The sequence below is a fragment of the Ceratotherium simum genome, chromosome 35, assembly GCF_057802395.1.
Source record: "Ceratotherium simum simum isolate JZ-2026a chromosome 35, ASM5780239v1, whole genome shotgun sequence".
NCBI lineage: Eukaryota > Metazoa > Chordata > Mammalia > Perissodactyla > Rhinocerotidae > Ceratotherium > Ceratotherium simum.
In genome coordinates, this window is record NC_141934.1 from 4,402,018 (window position 1) to 4,424,525 (window position 22,508).

General features: G+C 53.8%; 2 pseudogenes; one reads left to right on the top strand and one right to left on the bottom strand.

Annotated features, from left to right (window-relative positions):
* Nucleotides 1-22,508, bottom strand: part of LOC101404171 (P2X purinoceptor 6-like) — a 94,558-nt pseudogene that overhangs the window by 21,288 nt on the left and 50,762 nt on the right.
* Nucleotides 7,391-12,981, top strand: LOC101404432 (sphingomyelin phosphodiesterase 4-like; annotated as a pseudogene).

The window sequence follows — 22,508 nt, forward strand, 5'->3', positions numbered from 1 at the left end:
CCAGACACAGAAAAGCTGCTACACACAACATAAAGAACTTTCAGTGACCCTTCACCCAGATTTCTGAACTGTTTCGTCCTCTCTCTGTTTATCAGCCTAGGTTTCTTTCTGGGTTGTTGGAGTAAGTTACAGACATGATGCCCCATAACCTCTTAACATTTCAGAGTGTATTTCCTAAAAGCGAGTGCAGTCTCCTTTATAACCACAGCACTTCTATCCAAATCAGGGGGTTAGTATTGCTACCAGGCCACCATCTGATCCTCAGACCCACTCGAGTTTCACCAGCTACCCCACTAACGTCCACTGCCCAGCTGGGACCCAGTGCAGGGTCACTCGCTGCGTGCAGTTGTCTCTCTAGTGCCCATCAGTCTGGAACTGTCCTTCAGTCTTCCCTGACCTTGACGCCTGTAAAGCGTGAAGCCTGGGTGTGTGTTCTCTGGTGTTTCCTCGGGATTAGGCCCAGGTTGTGCATTGTTGGAAGGAGCACTGCAGCCGTGGCCCAGGGTGTCTGTACCCCATCACTGGGGACATTAGCTTGATCACTGGGCTAAGGAGTGTTGGCCAGGTTTTCCTGCTGTAAAGTTGAATAAGTATTTTGTGTCTAAATTAATTAACAAGGGGGCTTTAGTGGGAAAATATACTGAGACTGTGCAGTTATCACTAGTGTTAGCATCCCTTGATGATCCTCGGCCAGAACAGTTGCTAATAGGTTGGTTGCCAAGTGATGATTTTCTGATTCTATCATTCTTGCATTTGTTAGCGGGCACTCTATGGTAAGGAAGACTTTTCTTGTTTATTTATTTGTGTATATCAACCTGGACTTGGGGGTCATTGTATGATTCAACAGGTTGTAATCGTTACTGCTGTTATTAACTTTGATGTCCAGATTGCCCCTGGTTATGCCAACAGGAGCCCCTACCTAAGGCCTGTTTCTGTGTCTTCCTCAGGACACCAGCCATGCCTTTCGCTTCCTGTGGCGTCTACCACACCAGCCTCCTGAAGTGACACATCTCTCATCAGACGTCTGTGAATGCAGACCCTGCCTCCCATGAGATCTGGAGGTCGGAAACAATGCTCCAGGTGAGAGCCGAGGCTACTCTTCTCTGCTTCCATTTCAAAATAAACAGCTCAGCCACCTTCCACCCCATGGGGCAGAGGCCTAAAGACTGCCCCTCATCCTGGGGATGGTTCTAAATTGTTAGTGTTTTCTTGCTGTGACGTTTAGGAACCAGAGAGAGAAGAAAGTTACCCACCTGTCTAACCTATGTGTCATTGGCTGTGTTTTTCATCCCAGGATTCCCTCTCCACAGGATTTGGTTTTGTTTTTCTCATGGTGATGTAATCGCTGCCTAGTCTTTTAGTTTCCAGTGGATCCGTGGTAAATGCTCTCCCCACCCCACCCCGCCTCTCTGACCCACTCCCCTGTCGATGGAGATGTTTCCTGTGATCACCCTTGTGTGGGTGTAAACCCTGCCCCAGCAGCATTCTTATGATGCTGAGCAGAGAGGGCCCTTGAAGCCTTCACCTTGCTCGGCAGGCAGCCCCGGGCCCTTCCATGTCAGGGGATCCAAACAGGAGATGGCAGGGCCCCTTGTCTGCCATGTGCGGGCTCCAGACTCTGCCTCAGGCTTGGGCTGGCTCCCTCCCTCAGCGCCCCACTGACCGCCCCCCAGGCCAGCCTGTCTCTTCCCAGCATGGCTCGGAGGAATTTGGCCAGTTCTGACCCTGGACTCGGGCTGAGTTGGTAACCGGGAGCATTGCTTGTTGACACCTGGAATGTGGATAGGATGGGATTCTGTCCCTCCTACCTTGTACATAACTTGTGGCGTGTGGGTTGCTGTGCTTTTTGAGGCTTCCATGTCATTGTCACAGCAGCACCGGGAGGCTGGGTAGTTGGAATCATCCCCCTGTTCACAGAAGGGGTCCCCGGTGCTTCCCCTGGCTCACAGCTGATGTGGGCTCTGGGCTCTGCCAGCCCAGGGGGAGGGCAGGTGACCAAGACCTGGGCTTACAGGGAGAACCGGAGGGTTGTTTCCTGGAGTGAAATGCTGATGCTCTTTTTTTATTTAAAAAAAATTTTTTTGAATTATGGTAAAATACACAGAACATAAAATTTACCATCTTAAGTATTTTAAAGTGTACGGTTCAGTAGTGTTAAGTATATTTGCATGGTTGTAATGGATCTCCAGAACTTTTTCATCTTGTAAAACTGAAACTCTGTACCCATTAGACAATTCCCCATTTCCCTTCCTCCCATCCCCTGGCAACCACCACTCGACTTTCTGTCTCTATGAATTTGACTCCTCTAGGTACCTAGATAAGTGGAATCACACAGTATTTGTCTTTTTATGACTGACTTATTTCACTTAGCATATTGTCTTCAGGGTTCATCCACACTGTAGCATGTGGCAGAACTTCCTTTTTAAGGCCGAATAATATTCCGTTGTATGGATAGACCACATTTGTTTTTCCATTCGTCTGTCAACGGACACTTAGGTTGCTTCCACCTCTTGGCTATTGAAAATAATGCTGCTATGCGGGCCGGTCCGGTGGCGCAAGCGGTTAAGTGTGCGTGCTCCGCTGCGGCGGCCCAGGGTTCACTAGTTCAGATCCCGGGCGCGCACTGACACACTGCTTGGCAAGCCATGCTGTGGTGGCGTCCCATATAAAGTGGAGGAAGATGGGCATGGATGTTGGCCCACAGCCAGTCTTCCTCAGCAAAAAGAGGAGGATTGGCAGATATTAGCTCAGGGCTGATCTTCCTCACAAAAACAAAAATAAAAAAGAAAATAATGCTGCTATGAACATGGATATGGAAATATCTCTTGGAGACCCTACTTTCAATTTCTGGGAGGTATATACCCAGAAATGGAATTGCTGACCCATCTGGTAATTCTGTTTAATTTTTTGAGGAACCGCAATACTGTTTTCCACAGTGGCTGCACCATTTTACATTCCCTCCCTCAGGGCACAAGGGGTCCAGTCTCTCCACATCCTCACCAGAGCTTGCTATTTGCTGTCTTTTTTTTTGTGTGTGAGGAAGACCGGCCCTAGCTAACATCCGTTGCCAATCCTCCTGTTTTTGCTGAGGAAGCTTGGCCCTGGGCTGACATTGGTGCCCAGCTTTCTCTACTTTATACGGGAAGCAGCCACAGCGTGGCTTATAAGCACTGCGTTGGTCCGTGCCTGGGATCCGAACCTGCGAACCCCGGGCCGCTGAAGCAGAGCATGTGAACTTAACTGCTACGCCACCGGGCTGGCCCCTATTTTCTGTCTTTTGACTATAGCCATCCTCATGGATGTGAGGTGGTATCTCATTGTGATTTTGGTTAGCGTTGTCCTAATGATTAGTGGTGGTGAGCATCTTCTCAGCTCCTTATTGGCTATTTGTTTGTCTTCTTTGGAGAAATGTCTGTTCAAATCCTTTGCCCATTTTTGAATTGGGTTGTTTGTTTTTTTATTGCTGAGTTTTAGGAGTTCTCTACATATTCTGGATATTAATCCCTTATGAGAGATGTAATTTGCAAACATTTCCCCCCATTCCGTGGGTTGCCCTTTTACTCGAGAGTGTCTTTTGATGCACAGAAGTTTTTAACTTTTATGAAGTCCACTTTGTCTATTTTCTTCCTCTGTTGCATGTGCTTTTGGAGTCATATCTAGGAAATCATTGCCAAATTCAATGTCATGCAGCATTCCCCCCATGCTTTCTTCTAGGGGTTTTATAGTTTCAGCTCTTACATTTAAGGCTTTGATCCACTTAGAGTCATCGTTTGTACATGCTATGAGGTAAGGGGCCAGCTTCATTCATTGGCATGTGGGGATCCTGTTTTCCCAGCAGCATTTGTTGAAAAGACCTTCCTTTTCCCCATGGATGGTGTTGATGCCCTTGTTGAAAATCATTTGAGCAGCTGATGCTCTTTTGCAGGTGTTTGGTGAAATGTGGCTTCATCATTATTCCTTGGAGATGTACCAAGAAGTCCCCTCACGCCAAGGTATGTTGCCGCAGTCTGTCTCCCCATCTCCTGCTCCGGCCCTGGTGCCTGGTCAACCTGCGGCTTCCTGTCCTCGATCGCAGCTGGTTTCCAAGGGCTGGATGGGGGGAAGCAGAAACCCACCCTCACCCCTCACTCAGTTGCTGAAGAGCAGGTGGCTTTTGTTCTGTGGTGGGTGTGCGCCCTGAGGGCTGGAGGCCTGTGCTCTCTGGGGTCCTCCCCGTGCTGCTCCCAGAGCCCCGTCCCTGACAGCAGGATCAGATGAGGCTGTGGTGCTCGTGCTCTGGGGGTGGGGGAGCCGAGATGCCTCTGGGAGTCACGTCCGGGTCTGTCCCCTCTACCATCACAGCACCTCCTGCTTTCCCGCTGTGGTGGCGCCCGGCAGCCTCCGTCCACCCAGTGCCCACGCTGCCCTCCACTTCCTCCAGAGCATCGGCGCGCAGCCGTGTTTGTGGTGGGTGGGGTCTGACACCTTCCTGCACGTGGCCTGGGACACTGATTGGATCTTAGACCCAGGAATCGATCATATCATGTACTGATTTGGTAAATTTCTCATCAGGACAACCCAGGGAAGTCTAATAAATTACATATTTTTCTTTCCTGGGCAGAGAGGCCTCTGTCTGGAACTGGCTCCTCAGAAGTTTCTTTGAGCCTCAGGGCCTTCTGGGCCTTGGTGGCCAGCAGCGGGTCCCAGCGAGGGCCCTGGGCTCTTAGCGGGCTGCAACGTGCATGCACTGTGTGCACTGTGATCAGGGTTGGGGAGAGCAGGACCCTCTGGAGGGAGAGTGAGTCTGGCTGACCTCAGGGAGCTGGAGAGGCCTTCAGGCCCCAGCGACGTGGATGGGGCACCCAGGTGACCTTGAGGGTCTATCTGTCCCCATCCCTCTGTCTGGCAGGTGGAGGAGTGTGCCTGCCTAGGGCCTGGCTGGGGTCGGCCCACCAGGAGGCCGGGGCTCAGTCTGGGTGGCTGAGGGGTGTCTCCTGAGGCTGCTGGGCGTGGTTGTTGGATTGTCACTGGCCTGCTTTTGTTTTTGTTGTTTTCTCTCCTCACTTCTGGGCTTGTTCTCACTTTTTTCTCTCTCTCTCCACTCTCCCCTCCTCTGCCCTCTGCTCCCCCTCTGCCCCCGCTTCTCTTGGCCTCTCTGTTGTGTTGTCTCTCAGCTGGAGAGACACTACCCACCCAGTGTCTCTAGCACCCTCCACAGCCCTGCCCAGCCCAGCCTCCGGCCCCTCCACACCTGCCAGGTACTGGCCACTCTCGTGTTGTTCCCTTCATGCCTGCCCATGGTGTAAGCCACAGAGTTAGTGCCAGGGCAGCGGTAAAGCAAGGGTCTGGCAGGGGGCCGGCTGGGGTGATTCAGAGACCAGTTCCAGGCAGAGTGAGACCCACGTGTGGGGGGGAGGAGTGGGGACAGCCTTTAGCCTGGCCCGGCCCCCGGCTTTGCAGACAAGCCTGGGTCTGGGGTGTGTGGCATGTGGCAGGGAGCGAGGCATATGACCCCAGCTGGCTGTGGGGTCACCGAATCCGCCTGGCCAAGCCCTGCCAGCTGAGGCATCGCAAGTTCTCGGGTGTTGGAGGGCTCTGTGCTCGGTCCTGGTTTGAGGGAGTGAAATGGTGCGGCCTTTGCAGTGGCCTGACTCTCCCGCAGTGCAGGCCTGGTACTCAGGAACTGATGGAGGGTGTGGAGGCCCTGGGACTTGTGGGGGGTACGGTTCTGCCAACCCGAGCCTGTGTGTGAGGCATAGGGGCGGGGAGAACACAGGGCTTGGCCCCCAGCCCAGAGAGGCTGTGGATCCCTGGGCGATCTGGGGCCCAGCCTTCTCCTGTGAGCCCGGCCTCTTGTGGACTCGTGGACTCCTCCAGAGGTGGACGGGAGCTGGCAGTGATCTCGTGGGGACTGTGGTCTGCTTGGGCAGAAACGACCAGTGTGTGGACAAACTCGAGGTCAGTGGAGTGGAGCTCAGACCTGTGGGGTGTTTCAGGCCAACAACCTTGCAGTTCCTATTCACGAGAGGAGTGCCAGGAATGTCTGGGCAGGAACCACGGAATCAGGCATCTGGAGCCGTGCCCATGGCCGGGGGCCTGTCCAGTCACCCTGGGGCAGGGGGGGCACACAGCACTGACCTTGAGAACAGGGTGAGAAATCACGTTTGCTGGGATGGGATGCTGAGCACGGCACACAGTGGGCTTCCCGCTCAGAAGCAGCAGCTGCTGTGAGGAGGGAAGGGAATGGTCTAGAAGGGCCGGTGTGGGCGGGGCGGGCACAGAAGTGGGTGCCGCTCCGGCCTCTGTTGTGGGGGGTCTCACTCGGCTAAGAGCAGGGTCCCTGGAGAAGCATCTGGCTGCTTCCACCTCCACAGCAGGAGGGCTGAGAGCCCCGGGAGGGGCGTGCAGAGCTCCCGAGAGAGCCAGGCCCAGAGAGAAACGCTGCGGGCTTTGGGAAAGGGTCCTTAAAAGGGGGAGGAGGCCACGTGCAGCTGTGGGCAGAGACTCCCGGGGGGATTTGGCTCTGGAAGGTGGGGAGCTGGAAGAAAAGAAGTTTGACTTGACAAGCCTCGAGGGAAGATAGCCCGAGAGGGTTCCAGGCTGGTTGCTGGGGGCATGTTGGGGGGAGCCTGGCTCTCCAGCAACACCGCAGCATGGTGGGGGGAGATGGGGCAGAGGTTCCTGTTCCCAGGTTGATGCTCTCACCTCCCCTGACCCGAAGGGGTGGTGGACAGGGTCAGGGCGAGGGGCCAGGAGCGGGAGAGGGGAAGGCTCCCGGTGGGGAGTCACAGCCTGGCATTGGTGCCCTGCCGTCTTTGATGCCCTTCTCGTCTTATTATTATTAAAATATCTCATACTTTTTTTCTCAAAATGATGCAAATTCATTGCACAAAGACTTAAAAATATATTTTTTATTTATTATTATTTTCTTTTGTGAGGAAGATCAGCCCTGAGCTAACATCTGTGCTAATCCTCCTCTTTTTGCTGAGGAAGATGGGCTCTGCGCTAACATCTATTGCCAATCCTCCTCGTTTTTTTTCCCCCAAAGCCCCAGTAGATAGTTGTATGTCATAGTTGCACATCCTTCTAGTGGCTGTATGTGGGACACGGCCTCAGCATGGCCAGAGAAGCGGTGCGTCGGTGTGCGCCCGGGATCCGAATCCTGGCCGCCAGTAGTGGAGCACGCGTACTTAACCGCTAAGCCACGGGGCCGGTCCAGGACTTAAAAATATAGAGAAGCAGAAGAAAATAACCCCCTGGCCCGGAGTTCCGTCCCTAGATGTAGTGACCTGTGGGGTGTGTCACCTGGGACTGTGGAGGCATTTCCATGACAGACCTGAGTGGACGGGGCCATGGGCAGCGGCAGGGCTGGGGCTCGGTGCCCAGCGGGCGGCCTCTTCTGCTCGGGCCCATGAAAGGCCTGCTGCACCCGGGCGTGCTGGGAGGGGTGGCTTGTGCCAGCCCCAGCACTGTGTGGGGTTTGGGCGTGGCCACCAGAAGCTCCTCTGTCAAGTTTGTGGATGCCCCAGGGGGCTGGGGTGAGTGGGAAAGGAGCGTGTTGGTGTGGACGCCCCAGAGCTGAGAACGATGCCGTCCACCACTTCCTTGGGGCCCCTGCCCCGCTCTCCATCGCTGAACAGCCAGCACACAGACTCTCCTCTCAGGTCTGGGTCTCAGAGATCCTTCGTGGACTCTGTGAATTGAAAGTTCCGCTCACGAGATTGAGGGTGTGCTTGTTCTGGGGGTTGTGCTGACCACAGGTCCATTAGCAAGGGAGGACGGGCTGCCCTGGGCTGAGCCCCCAACCTGCTGTGTCCACGAGGGGGAGCAGGTGGAAGGGTGGTGGTTGCAGCAGGAGGAGGAGGAGCTGGGGAGTGGTTCACCCGAAAGGGAAGGCGTGGGCCCCAGTGAGCTGTCTGCACTCGCCTGGGAGGTGGGCCGGAGACCCCGAGTCCAGATCACAGTGGGATGCTGGCCTGCCCTGCACCCCGCTCCTCCTCCTCCAGCTGGCCAAGAGGTGGGGACCCTGAGGACCCAGATGGGCAGCAGTGACCCGAGTCACCCACAGAGGGTGCAGGAAAGGGGTCTGCAGCCTGCAGGGAAGCACCTGGCAGATGTGTCTGTCTTAGGGAGCCGTCCCAGGGCGCACGGCAGGCGCTGGGCCAAGCGCTTAGCCGCTTTGAGCAGGTCTCCGTCAGACCCAGCAGTTACACCCAGCGGGGTGTGGCACATCTGCAGGGTGCAGGCACAGGTGGCACCCTGGTGGCGGGCCCACTGCCAGCCCGGCCCCCCTCCTGTCAGGGATGCAGAGAGAGGGGCCCAGGCTGAGTGGGGTCAGACCTGGGGACCGAGCACGGTGGGCTCTGGGAGCCTCCCCCAGACCCACCTGGGTCCTGACACCGCTCCCTCCTTGACCTTAGGAGTCCTTCACGCCCACCAAGGAGCACGTGCTGGTGGGGCGCCTGCTGCTGAAGCGCCTGCGTGCCTTCTCCCCCAGCCTGAAGGCCGAGCAGCGCTCTCCCTCTGCTCACTCCCACGCCGCCAGCCCCACGGAGGGATTCAGACGGTGGGTAGGGGGCTGTGTGCAGGACCTCTGTCCCCAGCCTGCCGCCTCCTTGTCCTATGCACATGTGTCCCCCACAGTGACCTCTGCCTGGGGGTGTGTGAGGCCCTGCAGGGTGGGGCAGGTGGGAAGTCACCTTGACCCTCCTGGGTCTGTCTCCTCACCCCCACCCAGGCCCCCAGAGTCTCAGCTTCAGAGTGGGGTAGGGGCCGCCCGGCTGCTTCTCCGGCTGCCGTGGCCTTTCCCTCCAGGCCTGCCCCCTTCAGTGGGAAGAGCCAGGCTGGCTGGGCAGAGGCCCGTCTTGCTGCTCCGTCTTGTCCCTCTTCCCCAGCCCTGAGCAGATGGGGGAGCTCTGGTTGACAGTGTCCCTGGAGCACCCAGGAAAGCCAGCAGGCTGGAAGCGCCTCCACAGCAGGTGCTGAGTTGTCACTGGAGACCGTGCTCTGCGCTGCTCCCTCTCCTCCCCCTGTCAGGAGAAGGCTGGAGTGGTGGCCTGACTCCCAGGCCCACTGGGGCTGGCAGAGTGGGCGACTTGTGTGGGGCGAGCCAAGCTGAGGTGCGCACAGGAGCCACGCTGGATCAGCCACGTGTGTGCTGTGTGTCCTTGGGACATTTTCTAACCTCTCTGAACCTTGGTTTTCTCCTCTGAAGAATGGGGCTGAAATAGGAGGCCTCACCCCCAGCGGATGCCCAGCATGCCCCCTGGCAGAGCCGACCCTTGCAAACAGGAGGTGATCCTCCGTCTCTCCTGCAGGACCGCCGTCCAGAGGCTTGTCCAGCAGAAGCTCTGATACTGGCCCTGATATCAGTTCCCCTACATTAAACCTAGAATGTATGGAGTTAAAACCAAAAGCACTCATCCTCTATCCCTCTTTCTCTAAGTTACATTCATATGTAAATATTGGGGTTTTTAAACCTTTGTATCTCTGAACTTCACAAGGCAGATAGAGGTTACAAGTTGTTAAAAGCCCAGGTGGCCTCAAGCTGGGCTCACACTGAAGTTATGGCTAATTACCAGTTCTTGAGGTTTGTTACAGGGAAACTGATATCAAGAAGCTTAAGCTTCTCAGACCTCAACTCCTTGGTTTCCTGATACCAGAATCCACCCTCCAGCACGGAGAACGTTGAAGGACACCCAGCTGCGATTCCCTCATCTCGCCATCCTCCTCCCTGCCAGCAGCCTCACAAGGCCAAACACAGGCTGGTGGGGAAGCGCTGACCAGCAAGGCCCCAGGCTGCCCCTCCCTACAAGCAGTTACATTCCTCACAGCCTTTTTTTTTTTTTTTTTTTTTGTGAGGAGGTCAGCCCTGTGCTAACATCTGCCAATCCTCCTCTTTTTTTTTTTTTTTTTTTTTTTGAGGAAGACGGCCCTGGGCTAACATCTGTGCCCATCTTCCTCCACTTTATATGGGACGCCGCCACAGCATGGCTTGCCAAGCAGTGCGTCGGTGCGCGCCCGGGATCCGAACCAGCGAACCCTGGGCCGCCGCAGCGGAGCGCGCGCACTTAACCGCTTGTGCCACCGGGCCGGCCCCCCTCACAGCCTTTAAACCCATTGGCTCCCGTCTTTCGGGGAGACGGGAAAAATTGGAGAGCTCTCGTCTCCCGGCTGATGTCACCCAGGGTAAGAATTCTTCCCTTGCCATAAGCCTGGCGTTCCAGGTTTGTTGGGCCCTCTCGTGCGGCGGGTAAAGAACCTGGTGTGCATCCCGCAACAGCTCTACCTCTTCCTGCAGCGCTGCGTCAGCCACTGCCCCTTCGTGCAGGGCCGTGAGCGTCGGCCCCATCACGCTTTTGCCTTTGCCCTCCGTGTGCCCTGATGAGGGAGGTCCTGTGGGGTGGACGTGGGAGGGAATCTGCTGTTCCCTCTCGGGGTCCATGGGAAGACACCAGAACCAGGTGGCAGAGCCGAAGCCCCTCGGCTAGGGACGCGCCCCTGCTCATCTGAACCCTTCCCGGGAGCCTGCTCCAGGCCACACAAGGGTTTGGCCCAAAGCCCCAGCCGCCTGACTTCCAGCCCACGGGCCCTCAGGGCACACGTGTCTCCCCAGGTCCTGCAGATGAGGCTGAGCCACCTGCAGCCCTGGTGCACGGTGGCCGGGTGACAGTCTGAGCCTGGCTGCTCCCCTCCTTTCCCTGGTGGTACGGGGGCCCGGGGCTGTGGGTGTGCCCGGCGGGAGGGGAAGCAGAGCTCCCAGCTGTGGCTCCCTGCTGACCCTGGTGGTGGCATCAGGAGGCGATCTCTGTCTCCGTCACACTGTAGTCTTAGCAGGCTCTGTTAGGCCTTGGTCTCTCGCTTCCTCCTGGGTGGGAGCTCCACGCCGCACGGTCAGCCCCCGCAGAAACCTTTGGAGGCGCTCAGGAAGCCTGTCAGGGCAGCTGGGTGTTTTGTGCCCTTGGAAGCTGAAGCCAGCGTTGGGCCCTGCCTTGCAGGCGAGCAGCTGTTCCTGGAGCCCGAGCCTGTCACCCCACGCCGGCACCGCCTCTTCACGGCCCCACGTTCACCAGCAGCTTCCTGTCGTCGTGGCCACCGGCCATCACCAACACCTCCTCCAAGGTGAAGAGCCACGTCCATGGCCTGGAGGGCCGGGACTGCAAGGACACCCCGATGTTCTGGCCGAGGTCCGGACGCTGGTGAGTGAGTCGGGGCTCTGCCTGGCCACAGGGCGTCCTGAGGCTCTGGGACAGCGCCAGGGCAGAGCCGTGCGTCTTGGAAAGGAGAAGAGGAAGGCTGGGGGTCCAGGAGACGCTGCTCCACCCTCTCCACTTTTGTTCAGCGAAGTCTGATTTATTCTGATAGTAAAGGCAGTGTTTGTTGGGAATTATCCACACTTAGAATACGCATCTTAGTCTTTAAAAGTCCTCATCACACGGAAGCCGCCCCTCCTGGCCCTCTCCGCCGGTCTGTTGGTGGCTGGGTGCTGTGAGTGATGGGTGATGCCCCCAGAGCCTGCTGACCTGCCCGTCTGCCCCGCAGGTCCCGCGCCTGGCTCAGCTCCTCACGCAGGCCCAGCAGACCGCCCAGTCCATCGGTGTGGGAAGCGCAGCCAGCCGCCCCTTTCTGTTGTGCCTGGGCTTCTGCCCCGTGGACACAGATGGCTCCTCCCCAGCCAACGACCTGGACGAGCTGGGGCAGGACAGGGTCCGCAGACGGCGGAGCACCTGGAGGAGGCCCTGGAGTGCCTGTGCGAGACATTCCAGTGTAAGCCGTGGAGCTCTCCCCTCCCAGGGTTTGGTCCTGCGGCGCTCACCCCCTGCCCGGCCGGGATTGGCCACGTACCAGGACCTGGTGTGGTTCCTGCCACACGGGACCCCTGGGCTCATCTCGTGGGAGGTGCAGGCCCATACCTGCAGTCTCATGTCTGGGTCCCCTCGTTGTCACTGTTACAGGCCGGGAGATGAGCACCAGTCCTCCCCCTCCCCTTTGAAACTGAAAGAGGTGGTGAGAAGCAGCCACTGTCTCCCGAGAGGCCTTTCTCTCTGACAGCTCAGCGAGGCCCAGCTCGCCCAGCGCACACTTGCCTTGGGGACAACTCAGAATGAGAATGGAAAGAAGCAGCTCCCAGACTGCACTGTGGATGAGGACTGACTCATCCTCATGCCCCTGGGCCGGTGCCAGGTAAGGCTATCTCCTTGAGGGGTCTGGCTTTGCACGCAGCATGGCCGTTGGTCCCCGTGGGCTGTCCTTGTCTCCCCATCACCCCCGTAGCAGAGACATCTCCTCTGAGTCGTTGGCAAAGGTGTATTTTCTGGATCGCGCCCATGGCCCGGGTGTCACCTGGGGCTCGTGCCTCCTGCTGCTTCTAGATCATCAATGGGCTGCGCAGGTTTGACACTGAGTACCAGGGGGATACGGAGCTGCAGCCCATCCAGAGCTGTGAGATTGCTGGCCTGGTCGGCCTGCTCTTCCGGCCTCCTCCGCCATCAACCGCAGGGTGAGTGTGGGTGGGAGGGCTGACCCCCGTCTCCGTGGCGCCTTCCCGTCCTGCCAGTCTTGGGGAGAGCCCGGGGGAGAGTGCGGCCCCCGCCCGTGCCCACTCCCCCTGCCTCTGTCTGTGCTCCAGTTTGCTGGCCAGATGGCAGCCCTGTGTTCCTGGACCAACTTCCTCAGCAGCCTTTGTCGCTACCACCTCACGGAGCCCGGGCTGGGGGACAGGTGCCTGCTGAGCCCTGTGCAGTGGGGTCGCATGGCTGGCCATGTCCAGGGCCCCAGGCTCAGCCTGCGCTTCCTAGGCAGCTACTGGACGATGCTGTCCCTGCTGCTGCCTTCTTTGTGGCCTCTCTCTCCTGCATTGGGCCCCTGCCCTGCACCCTCCTCCTCGTGCTGGGCTACCTCTGTGGCCATGATGCTGCTGACCAAGCCGGCTGGCCATGTCCCCACGCAAGTCAGTGGGATGGCCACACGGCCCCTCCCTTGCACCTGGAAGGCCACCTCTGAGCCTGAGCCTGGTCACCTTTGAGCTTCTTGGGGACGTTTTCCTACAGCTGTGGAGCATCCGGAAGAACCTGCAATGAGGAGGTCACGGTGTCAAAGGGTCACGAGTCACCCAGCCGCCAGGCCCTCCCTCGTCCCCTCAGCTGTAGGCCCCGCAGTGTGGTGGCTCTGAAGGCCATTCTCTTCTTTAGCCATTTGAGGGTTTAGCCGTGTGAGGCTCAGGAGTCAGTGCATCCCCGGGAGGGCCTTTGGCCCTCTGCCCATGCTGTCCTTGAGGTGGGCAGTGTGTGGCTTGAGTCTCCTGTCCCCGAGTGACACCAGGACAGTAGCTCAGCCTCCGGCTCCAGGGAAGAATCAAAGACCCTAAAAGAGATTGCTGAGAAAATTAGATGGCGTTTCTCTGATTCCTAATTTTAAAGCTAAATTTTGCCGCATTTGGCAAAAGCAGGGTCATTCTCCAGCAGGGGTGTTCTCCCAGAGATTCCAAGGCTGGGCCGTATGATTCCCTTTAGAGGAGAAAAGATCCTCTAGGAGCACAGGTGTTTGGGGGACAGTGCTCCACCTCTGGCTCCTTTCCAGCTCCTGAGCCAGTGAGCCCGTGGCTCAGCGGCCGCCCAGCACCCCCACCTCGTCCGGGGGCTCTGGTCCCCGTGGGCGGAGGGGATGCGGCGGGGCCGCCAGAGCTGGGCGTCTGGTCTACAACCAAAGACGGTCCAAAGCGTTGTTTGTATCTTCAATAAAATCCAGTGCTCAAAGACGCAGTGACCTTTTGATGACACCTGAACGTTCACACTACACAACAGTTACATGTTCGCCGTCAGAAATCATCCCCCGGGGTCGCGAGCACCTCCCTTCACCCCACAGATGACGCACCGGAGAGAACGTCTTAACGGTGATTTTACACCAAGCCTGCTTTGTTCTTAAGTTTTCCAACTGTAAATGCTGGGCTTCGTATTTTGATGTAAACTCAGAATAACAGCATTTTGGGGCCTGTGAACAAAAATCAAACCAGATTTGTAACCGACCACAGATGTGAATAAACCCGTTCTTGCTCCTGAGTCTTTCAGTGCCTGGGCTCAGCATGCAGTGTGGTCACCTACACAGTCCCCTGACCACTCAGGGACAGCAGAGACCGCTGGTTACCCCGTCCTTGCCCAGAAGGACAGTGGGTTCATCTGCAGTGGCGACAGGCCGAGGCGGGTGTAACACTGAAGTGGCCGGGAGAGGGGGGCCCCAGGAGCTCAGGGAAACAGGCCCAGAGTGGGCCTCGGGCAGCACAGGCCTGGAGCTGGGCTGAGCCAGAGGCTTTTGCCTTCTCCTCCTCAGCAGGTCAGAGTTGGCCTCGATGTGAAAAGCTGACGATCCTGGCACATGCGCTGCATTTTCTGTGGCTCCAGAAGCTCAGAGGGTCGTGTGCGCAGCTGGGGACTGAGCTGCACTGACCAGCCCCACGTGAGCATCTCGCCAGGAGTGCACCGTCCTGGCCAAGTGTCCGTGTTCCCCTTTCCCGGGGCAGGGCAGGTGCTCTCCTCAGATTAGAGGGAAGTAAGATACCATAGAATCTACCAGTTCAGCTTTAACAGATAACAGCCTTTGTCACCAGACTCATTAAGTCAGGAGAAGGGCTGTGAACACACTTGGTGAGATGATGGTCTGGGCTGAGGCAGCAATGGCACTGTTTCCCCACGACACCCCCAGTGGATGTCCACCTCTGTCCACGAGGATGGGGTGTCCCCATTCACCCTCCATCTCTCTCCATGGCTTCACTCGTCCTCCACACACCACTCTCATCCACATTTCTCTCGTGCTCTCTTCTCTTCACCTGAAAACACTCTCCAGCACCCTAAAAAGCAACACCAAAGTGCTCCACTTCACCCACACATCCATTAACTGTGAAACAGCCACCTACTGTGTGCACCTCAGCTGTGCTGGGGTCATGGAGGGAACAGGCAGGACCACCCACTGCCCCGGGAGCTCGTGGTGCAGAGCCCAGAAGTCATAAAGAGCAAAGAGGAACGGCAAGGTCAAGGAGGGCACAGGGTCCAGTGGTCGGGGGCCTGGGAGGCGGTATCTGGGGGAGAGCAGACTGCATGTGGGAAGGACAGCCCACCGCCCACAGTGACTGGTGCCCAGGGAGGCAGGAGCAGAGTGGGCGGCTGGGGCACCACCTGCTTCCAGGTGAGGGCGATGGGGACCTGACCTTCACAATGATCCCGAGTTCAAGTTTGCAAAGGGCTCTCTCACTGCAGTTGAGAAAGGAATGGGGGCTGAGAGCAGAGGCAGAAGTACAGTCAGGAGGATGCTCGGGGGACTGAGCATGGACTTCGGGAGGAGTCCTGGAGTCACGGCAGCTGGGGGGATGGGGTGGGGGGCCGGGGGACACATCAAGGAGGAAATAGACATCCAAGGAGAGAGGTGCTGGCCCGGCTGAGGGGAGGTCAGGTGGGGACGGGCATCCTTGCTGTGCCATTCTCTTCCCCTCTCCTGGGAGCCTCAGGAGTGTTTGTGCCCTCTGCCTCCACCTCCTCAGCTCCCACTCACGTCTCGACTTTCCATCCTCTGGCCGCCACCCTGACCGCTGCCAAAGGGCCAAATCCAGACTCGTCTCAGACCACCCGGTCCTGGGCCTTCTGGCAGTGCTGAGTGTGGGAGCCACAGCTCCGTGGTTCTCCTGAGGCTCCGCTCCAGCGACTCACAAGCCCCTCAGGCTACACTGTTCCTCAGCATTTGTCTAGTGGCATCTGGTAATATCCCGAGCGTGCTGTGTTCTACAGAACGTCACCTGGAAAGCTCTGAGTCTGTGCCTCTGAAACTTTCCCCGTTAAGATCTATGTTCTAGGCAACGCAGGAAGGTGGGTGAAGCCAGCTGTCTGCCTCGGTTGGCCCCCAACAGCCGGGCACTGATTTCCTGTGTCCCCTTTGCAGGTGAAAGGGGTGATGTTTTCACCACACACAGCCCCGTGCTCGCTGCTGAGATGCACAGTCCTCTGGTCCTCAGGCCAGGTCTCTGAAGGTCTGCTTGGTCCCCCTGCCTCCTCAGCCAGGTGACTTCCTCCCATTCAGTCAGCACCTCCTCATCCTCCGTCCACCTCCCACCCACCTACCCCTCCTCCCGGGTTGGATTTAGTGCCCCCCTCTGCACTTACTCCACACTCCACAAATAAAAGAGAGGTACTTCTTTACCACCGCTTGGTGCTGGGCCCTTCAAGATGCTGAAAAATAAATATGTGACTGACTCTCCAATGGGTGTGTTTGCTCCTTGAGGACAAGCAGTAGAGTTTACTCATCTTTCTAGCTCCAGCACCACAGTAGCTGCCCAATAAACACATTGTCTGACAGATACTTATTCTACCTGTTACATACACATCCAGCTCCTAACCTCTCAGGAACCAACATATGAACTACTTGGGTAAATTAATTTGTACCTGAACAGACAAGGATTGTGACAGGGACAGGGCTATTGAGTCTCATGTTGAACAAAAATCGTTGGGGAAATACACGGTCACTGCCTTGGAAGGGACCTGTCCAGTATTCAGATCATAGAGCTAGGTATGAGAGCTAAACCTATAGACTGTTAGGAGAAAACATGGGAGGCAGTCTTCATAACCTTGCATCAGTCAATGGTTTTTAGATATGACATCAAAAGTATAAGTGACAAGAGAAAAAATAGATAAATAGGATTTCATGAAAATTAAAAATCTTTGTATTGCAAATGATACTATCAAGAAAGTGACAGGACAACCTACAGTATGGGAGAATATATTTGCAACTCATATATTTGATAAGGCATTTGTATCTAGAATACACAAAGAATATTTACAGTTCAACAATAAAAAGGTAAGCAACCCAAATTAAAAATGGGCGAGGGATTTGAATAGACATTTCTCCAAAGAAGATATACAAATGGCCAATAAGCACGTGAAAAGATACTCAGCATCTCTAGTCATTAGGGAAATGCAAATCAAGACCACAACAAGATATTACTTCACAATCACTGGGATGGTCATAATCAAAAAGACATACAATAACGAGAGTTGGTGATGTGGAGAAATTGGGACCCTCACACATTTCTGGTGGGAATGCAAAATGACATGACAGCGTTTTGGCTATTCCTCAGAAAGATAAACACACGGCCTGGACATTCTACTCCTAGGTATATACCCAAGAGTATGGAAAACTTGTGCACAAATCTTCGTAGCACCATTATTCATGATAGTCCCAAAGTAGAAGAAACCCAAATGTCCACCAACTGAGGAATGGATAAATAAAAACTGGTATGATGGAATATTATTTGGCCATAAAAAGGAATGGGGTACGGATAAGTGCTACAACACAGGTAAACTTGAAAACACTATGCTAAGTGAAAGAAGCTGTTCACAAAAGACCACATATTGTGAGAGACTGTTTATATGAAATGTCCAGAATAGGCAACTCGATGGAGACAGGTAGTAGACCAGTGGTTGCTTGAGACTGGGGCAAGGAGGGAGAACGGGGAGTGGCTGTTAATGTGTACAGGGTTTCTTTTGGAGAGGACAGAAATGTTCTAAAATTAGATTGTGGCGATGTTTGCACAACTCTGTGAATATACTAAAAAACACTGAATTCACTTTAAATGGATGAATTGTATGGTATGTGAATTCTATTTCACTAAAGCTATTTATTTATCTATTTTATTTTATTTTAATTTGTGAGGAAGATCAGCCCCGAGCTAACATCCATGCCAATCCTCCTCTTTTTGCCAAGACTGGCCCTGAGCTAACATCAGTGCTGATATTCCTCCAGTTTATGTGGGATGCCTCCACAGCATGGCCTGACATGCGGTGCATTGGTGTGTGCCCCGGATCCGAACCTGGGCCGCCAGCAGTGGAGTGTGCCCACTTAACCGCTACGCCACAGGGCCGGCCTCTAAAGCTATTTTTTAAAATTGTGGAACGTGTCAAATACTGGGGTGTTTTACCTCTGGGAATGTATTCTGAGAACTACCTTGTACAGGAATCTGGGAGGGTTATTCTTACTTCATTCACCAAATCTCCTGGTCCCCAGTGAGTGCTGGGATATAACGGTGAACAAACACAGACCCGATGTCTGACTGCTGGGAGTTTAGAATCAGAAAGGTCAACGTGAACGTGAAACTTTGATAAACGCTCCCAAAACAGGTCCAGTGGAGCAATAATAGGAAGACCTGACCCCTCCACGGAGGTCAGGGAGCCTGTTTTTCCAGAAGACTGACTGATCCGAGGTCTGAAGGCAGAGCAAGGCTCACTTCTCTGAGAGATGGGGGAATGTGTTTCAGGTAGAAGATACAGCACAAGGAGGCCCAGGAGGGAGTGCGGGGAGAGGATGGGGCGGAGAGGGTGAGAGGAAGCCTGAAGCGAGGCGAGGGGCAGAGAGGAGCTGGCTCACGCAGAACCTTAAAGCCCACGGTGACAGTTTGGTGTCCATCTTCAGAGGGTCAGCAAGTCCTTAACAGTTTTATACGAGGGGGGTGAATGTGATCTGACGCCACCTTGAGGAGGTCACTCTGCCTGTCCACTCCTTCCTGGGGCCTTCTGTGGCCTGGGTGGGCACCAGCCTCTCAGTCACCCCATTACAAGCAGCAGACGACGTGCACCAAGGAGCACCCAGGCAGCCAGGGCAGCAGCAGCAGGGAGGTGGCTGTGGTGGAGGGGAGAGACCGGCTTCTAATTTCCAGGAATCTTTATGTCTTTCTCATGAACACAAACAGCCTTTGAATACGTTTCAGGGTATTATATTTATTTTTCAGTCTTTTTCTGATTGCTCTGTTAACTCAGTTGCTTCAGGTGTTAGTGCTTTTTATTGCATTTCTGCTTTCATGGTGAGTTTCCTCAAATACAGGCTGACTCTGTCTCTCTCTGTGTCTGAGGACCCCTATTTGTTGATGGACTCAGCTTGCTGACAGAGACTATGGGGGAGAGGGCAGGTTCTAACAATGTTAGAAAGGTTGTGTTGGTAGTTTACAGCAGGGGTTCACCAGCTACCAGGGCACTTCCGCCCTCTCCAGCCCCAGAGCCTGGTGTCTGCTTCATCCTGAGAACAGATGTCACTGTCGTCCGCTGCTCGGCCTAATCAGAAACTCGCCAAGCTGCTAGAAGAGCATGTCCTGGTGAGTCACCCAGTGATGGCCCCTGAGCCTCTCCTGGCTCCTTTATCCCCCGGGACGCACCCTCCACTTCTACGGGAGTTCTCTCCTGCACCCACCTTGGATAAGGTTCCCTCCAGACTCATTTCTCTGTAAAGGCGGCCCTGTCTGCTTTCCCTCTTTCAGGACTTTCTCACAGTTTCTAGCGTCCTGACGGCACTCTCTCACTTTCCAGTGCACTGACAGTTTAGGAAAGTTCACTCTTTTTCTTCAGCCATTCCAACAGATGTTGATTGATGGGGAGGCAGATACCATAGTAAACATAATCTAAGTTTCCATTAATGATGTAGAAAGAAGTTTAGAATGCTGTGCACCTTCCGGATCACCCTTATGGAGCTCAATCACAGAAAGTGGCATGCTCTGCAGGAAATCGGATGGCACCAAATACGAAAAGTTCTACTAAAAATAGCAAGTTCCACAGGAGCTGTCCTGGTGCTCTTGTACGGACAGGGTTTCTCTGCAACATGTCACTTTACTATTTTCCAAGATAAAACTGTTGATTCTGTGTCAATACGCTGAGAACACAGGCTCACAATGGAGACCGTGTGTAGCTGCTTGAGCAGATCCACATCATCTTTTGAGAGAGCGAAGAAAGCCTCTTTCTACCTGCATTAGCCACACACACATTGTGTCATCAAGACTATAACTCAATCTCCTAAAATGCATATATATTAATAGAACCAGTTTACCCTCTTCCCGCATGGTACCTAAAGCATTTTGTCCTGTATTTTTAGCATAAATTAATACCTGCATCCTAGGAGACTGTGACTCAGGTAACCAGACAATTTATCAGGTAACCAGATAATTTATCATCCAAATGAGAACACTTTGAGAATAAAAGTGGATGCTATTCATCATGACTCCCAGAAAACAGGCAGAAACTGGGACCGTTTCAGAGAAACCAGGATGGACAGTCGCCCTGAACAAGACCCAGTGCCTTTCCAACATCTGATGAAGAGTCTGCTGTGTGTGTTACACATTCGTTCCTCCCAATTGCCTTTCCACCAGTGTGATTGGGAGATGAAGGGAGAGCAAACGTTTCTGCACAAGGCCAGAGCAGGAAACGTGAAAATGTGCTTTCGGTTACAGTCCTACTGAATTTCATGGGGGAATACTTTATAATTGGAATTATCTACTCATTTAAATAAAAGAATGTCAAATGGGAAAATTGTCACCATCTTTTTTTTGTGTGTGTGAGGAAGATCAGCCCTGTGCTAACATCTGCCAATCCTCCTCTTTTTTTGCTGAGGAAGACTGGCCCTGGGCTAACACCCATGCCCATCTTCCTCTACTTCATATGGGATGCCGCAACAGCACCGCTTGCCAGGAGGTGCATCGGTGCACACGGGGATCCGAAGCTGGGATCCGAACCGGCGAACCTCAGGCCGCTGCAGTGGAGCGCATGCACTTAACTGCTTGTGCCACCGGGCTAGCCTCAAATTATCACCATCTTTTTAGCCATATCCCAGGGTTGCAACACGGAGGCCGCTTTCTCATCTTTCATTCCTTTGTATCATGTTAGAGTTGAGAGTTCTTGTGTGTTATCTCATTGCGTCCTTGACAGGAATTCATCAAGGCAAGTGTTGTTACATTTCCAATTTACTGAACAGGGAAAACAACATGCAGAGGAGTAAGGGCTTTTTAAATAATCTGCTGGGAAAATGTATATTATTGTTGTGCATATTTTCATTTCTCTGATTTTTTAGTGTATTTTTTTTTTCGTGTTAATTTGTCCTTTCTTTTTTGTGAATTGTTTATGAATGTCCTTGCCCATGTTTTTCTATTAGGATGTCCATTTTTCTTACTTTTCTCTGATGTTTAATTTCTACTTTTTGTCAGAGCAATAAATACATCTAATTTAAAAGTAAAATAGTGCTCTCAGGATTGTGGGGAAACTAGCAGTGCCTGTGGCTTCCTAGAGGCAATCCTTTCAATTCTTTTAACTGTTTCTTCTGATCTTCATATTTCTTCAGAATATCTTCATATTTCTGAATAATGTTATTTAATTTCTACTTCTTCCTTGATTATTCTGAATATCATATACTCACTTCTTCTGATAAAACATAAGAAATCAGCACTTGTACAAAATACCCACCCGCCTCGCCCCACACACGGACCCTTCTCCCTTCTCCCAGCCCAGCTGTTTCTGATTACTTTGGTTGATACTTAATGTTGATCTTATGACTTTGGAAACACTGTTCACTCGTGAGCTATACAGTGTAGCACAATTATATTTCCCTGCTGGTACAACATTTTGTTCTTCCAGGAGTGAGTAATTGGCCCACCTGCACATTTGCTTCATTTTCTGTGTCCTGTTACAGATTCTTCCCAAGCCCTCTGACGGGACTGAAGGCTCCTCTCACTGGGTCGTCCACTGGTTCCATTTCTTCCCTCTTTCGATCCTCCCGGCCAATCGGCCAACGGGGTCTTCAGGCCCATCTCACAGCTGCCGTGCTGGGACTTCCCTCCACCACCATCCTGTGAACTCTCGTCATCTCTCCCCATGTTGGCTTCCCTGTTTCCCAGATTCTATATCTGTTTCTTGGTTTTTTGCCCTCATTTCCTAATTTTAATATTGCATATACTTCAGTAGTATCCTGAGAAAAGTGGATGAAAAGTAAAATTTTGAAACTGGGCATGTCTGAAAATGTCTTCATTTTATCCTCACTATTGATTAATCATTTAGCTAAGTATAGAATTCTGACCTGGAAATCAGTGTCCTTCAGAATCAGGAAGGCTGTGCTCCATTTTCTTCTAGCTTCCAGTGTGGCTGTTCATATGTTCAATGCCATGTTGTTTTCTCATTCTCTGTGTGCATGCTGATCTTTTCTCTCTGGAAGCTTTTAGAACCATGCATCAGTCAGGGTATTGTCAGGACAAAAGAAGTCATTTTATGTATGAAGAAAGCACTCTGTGAAGCTTCCGGCAAACCCAGAAATGGTGGCTGCTTTCATGGAAACAGAAGACACACAGGTCTCCTCTGGTTGACCTCAGAGAAGGCTTGGTTCCCTCTGCAGGCTCTGAGCCCCTCTTCACGCGAGGCAGGGTGCAGGAGAGCAGGGTGCTGGTTTCCAGAAAGGAAACCAGGGAAAGAGGAGCCCCGGAGTCGGCCACTCTGGCTGGGTCCCAAGCTGCCTGAAGGGCTGTGTCCCAGCAACTGTGACATGTGATAGGTGCCCAGGTGGCAGGACTGCCTTCCTTCTCAAAAGGGACACTGCTTTGGATTCTTTGTATGTTATTTTCTCCATGGGCTTCAACAAGACGGGGATTAATTTCTGTGGCTGAAACCTTTTCCACCTAGACAGATTCAGAGGTGTGGTGGTATCAGGAGGGAAAGTCATGCCCCCTGCTTTCCCACCAAATGAGCCAG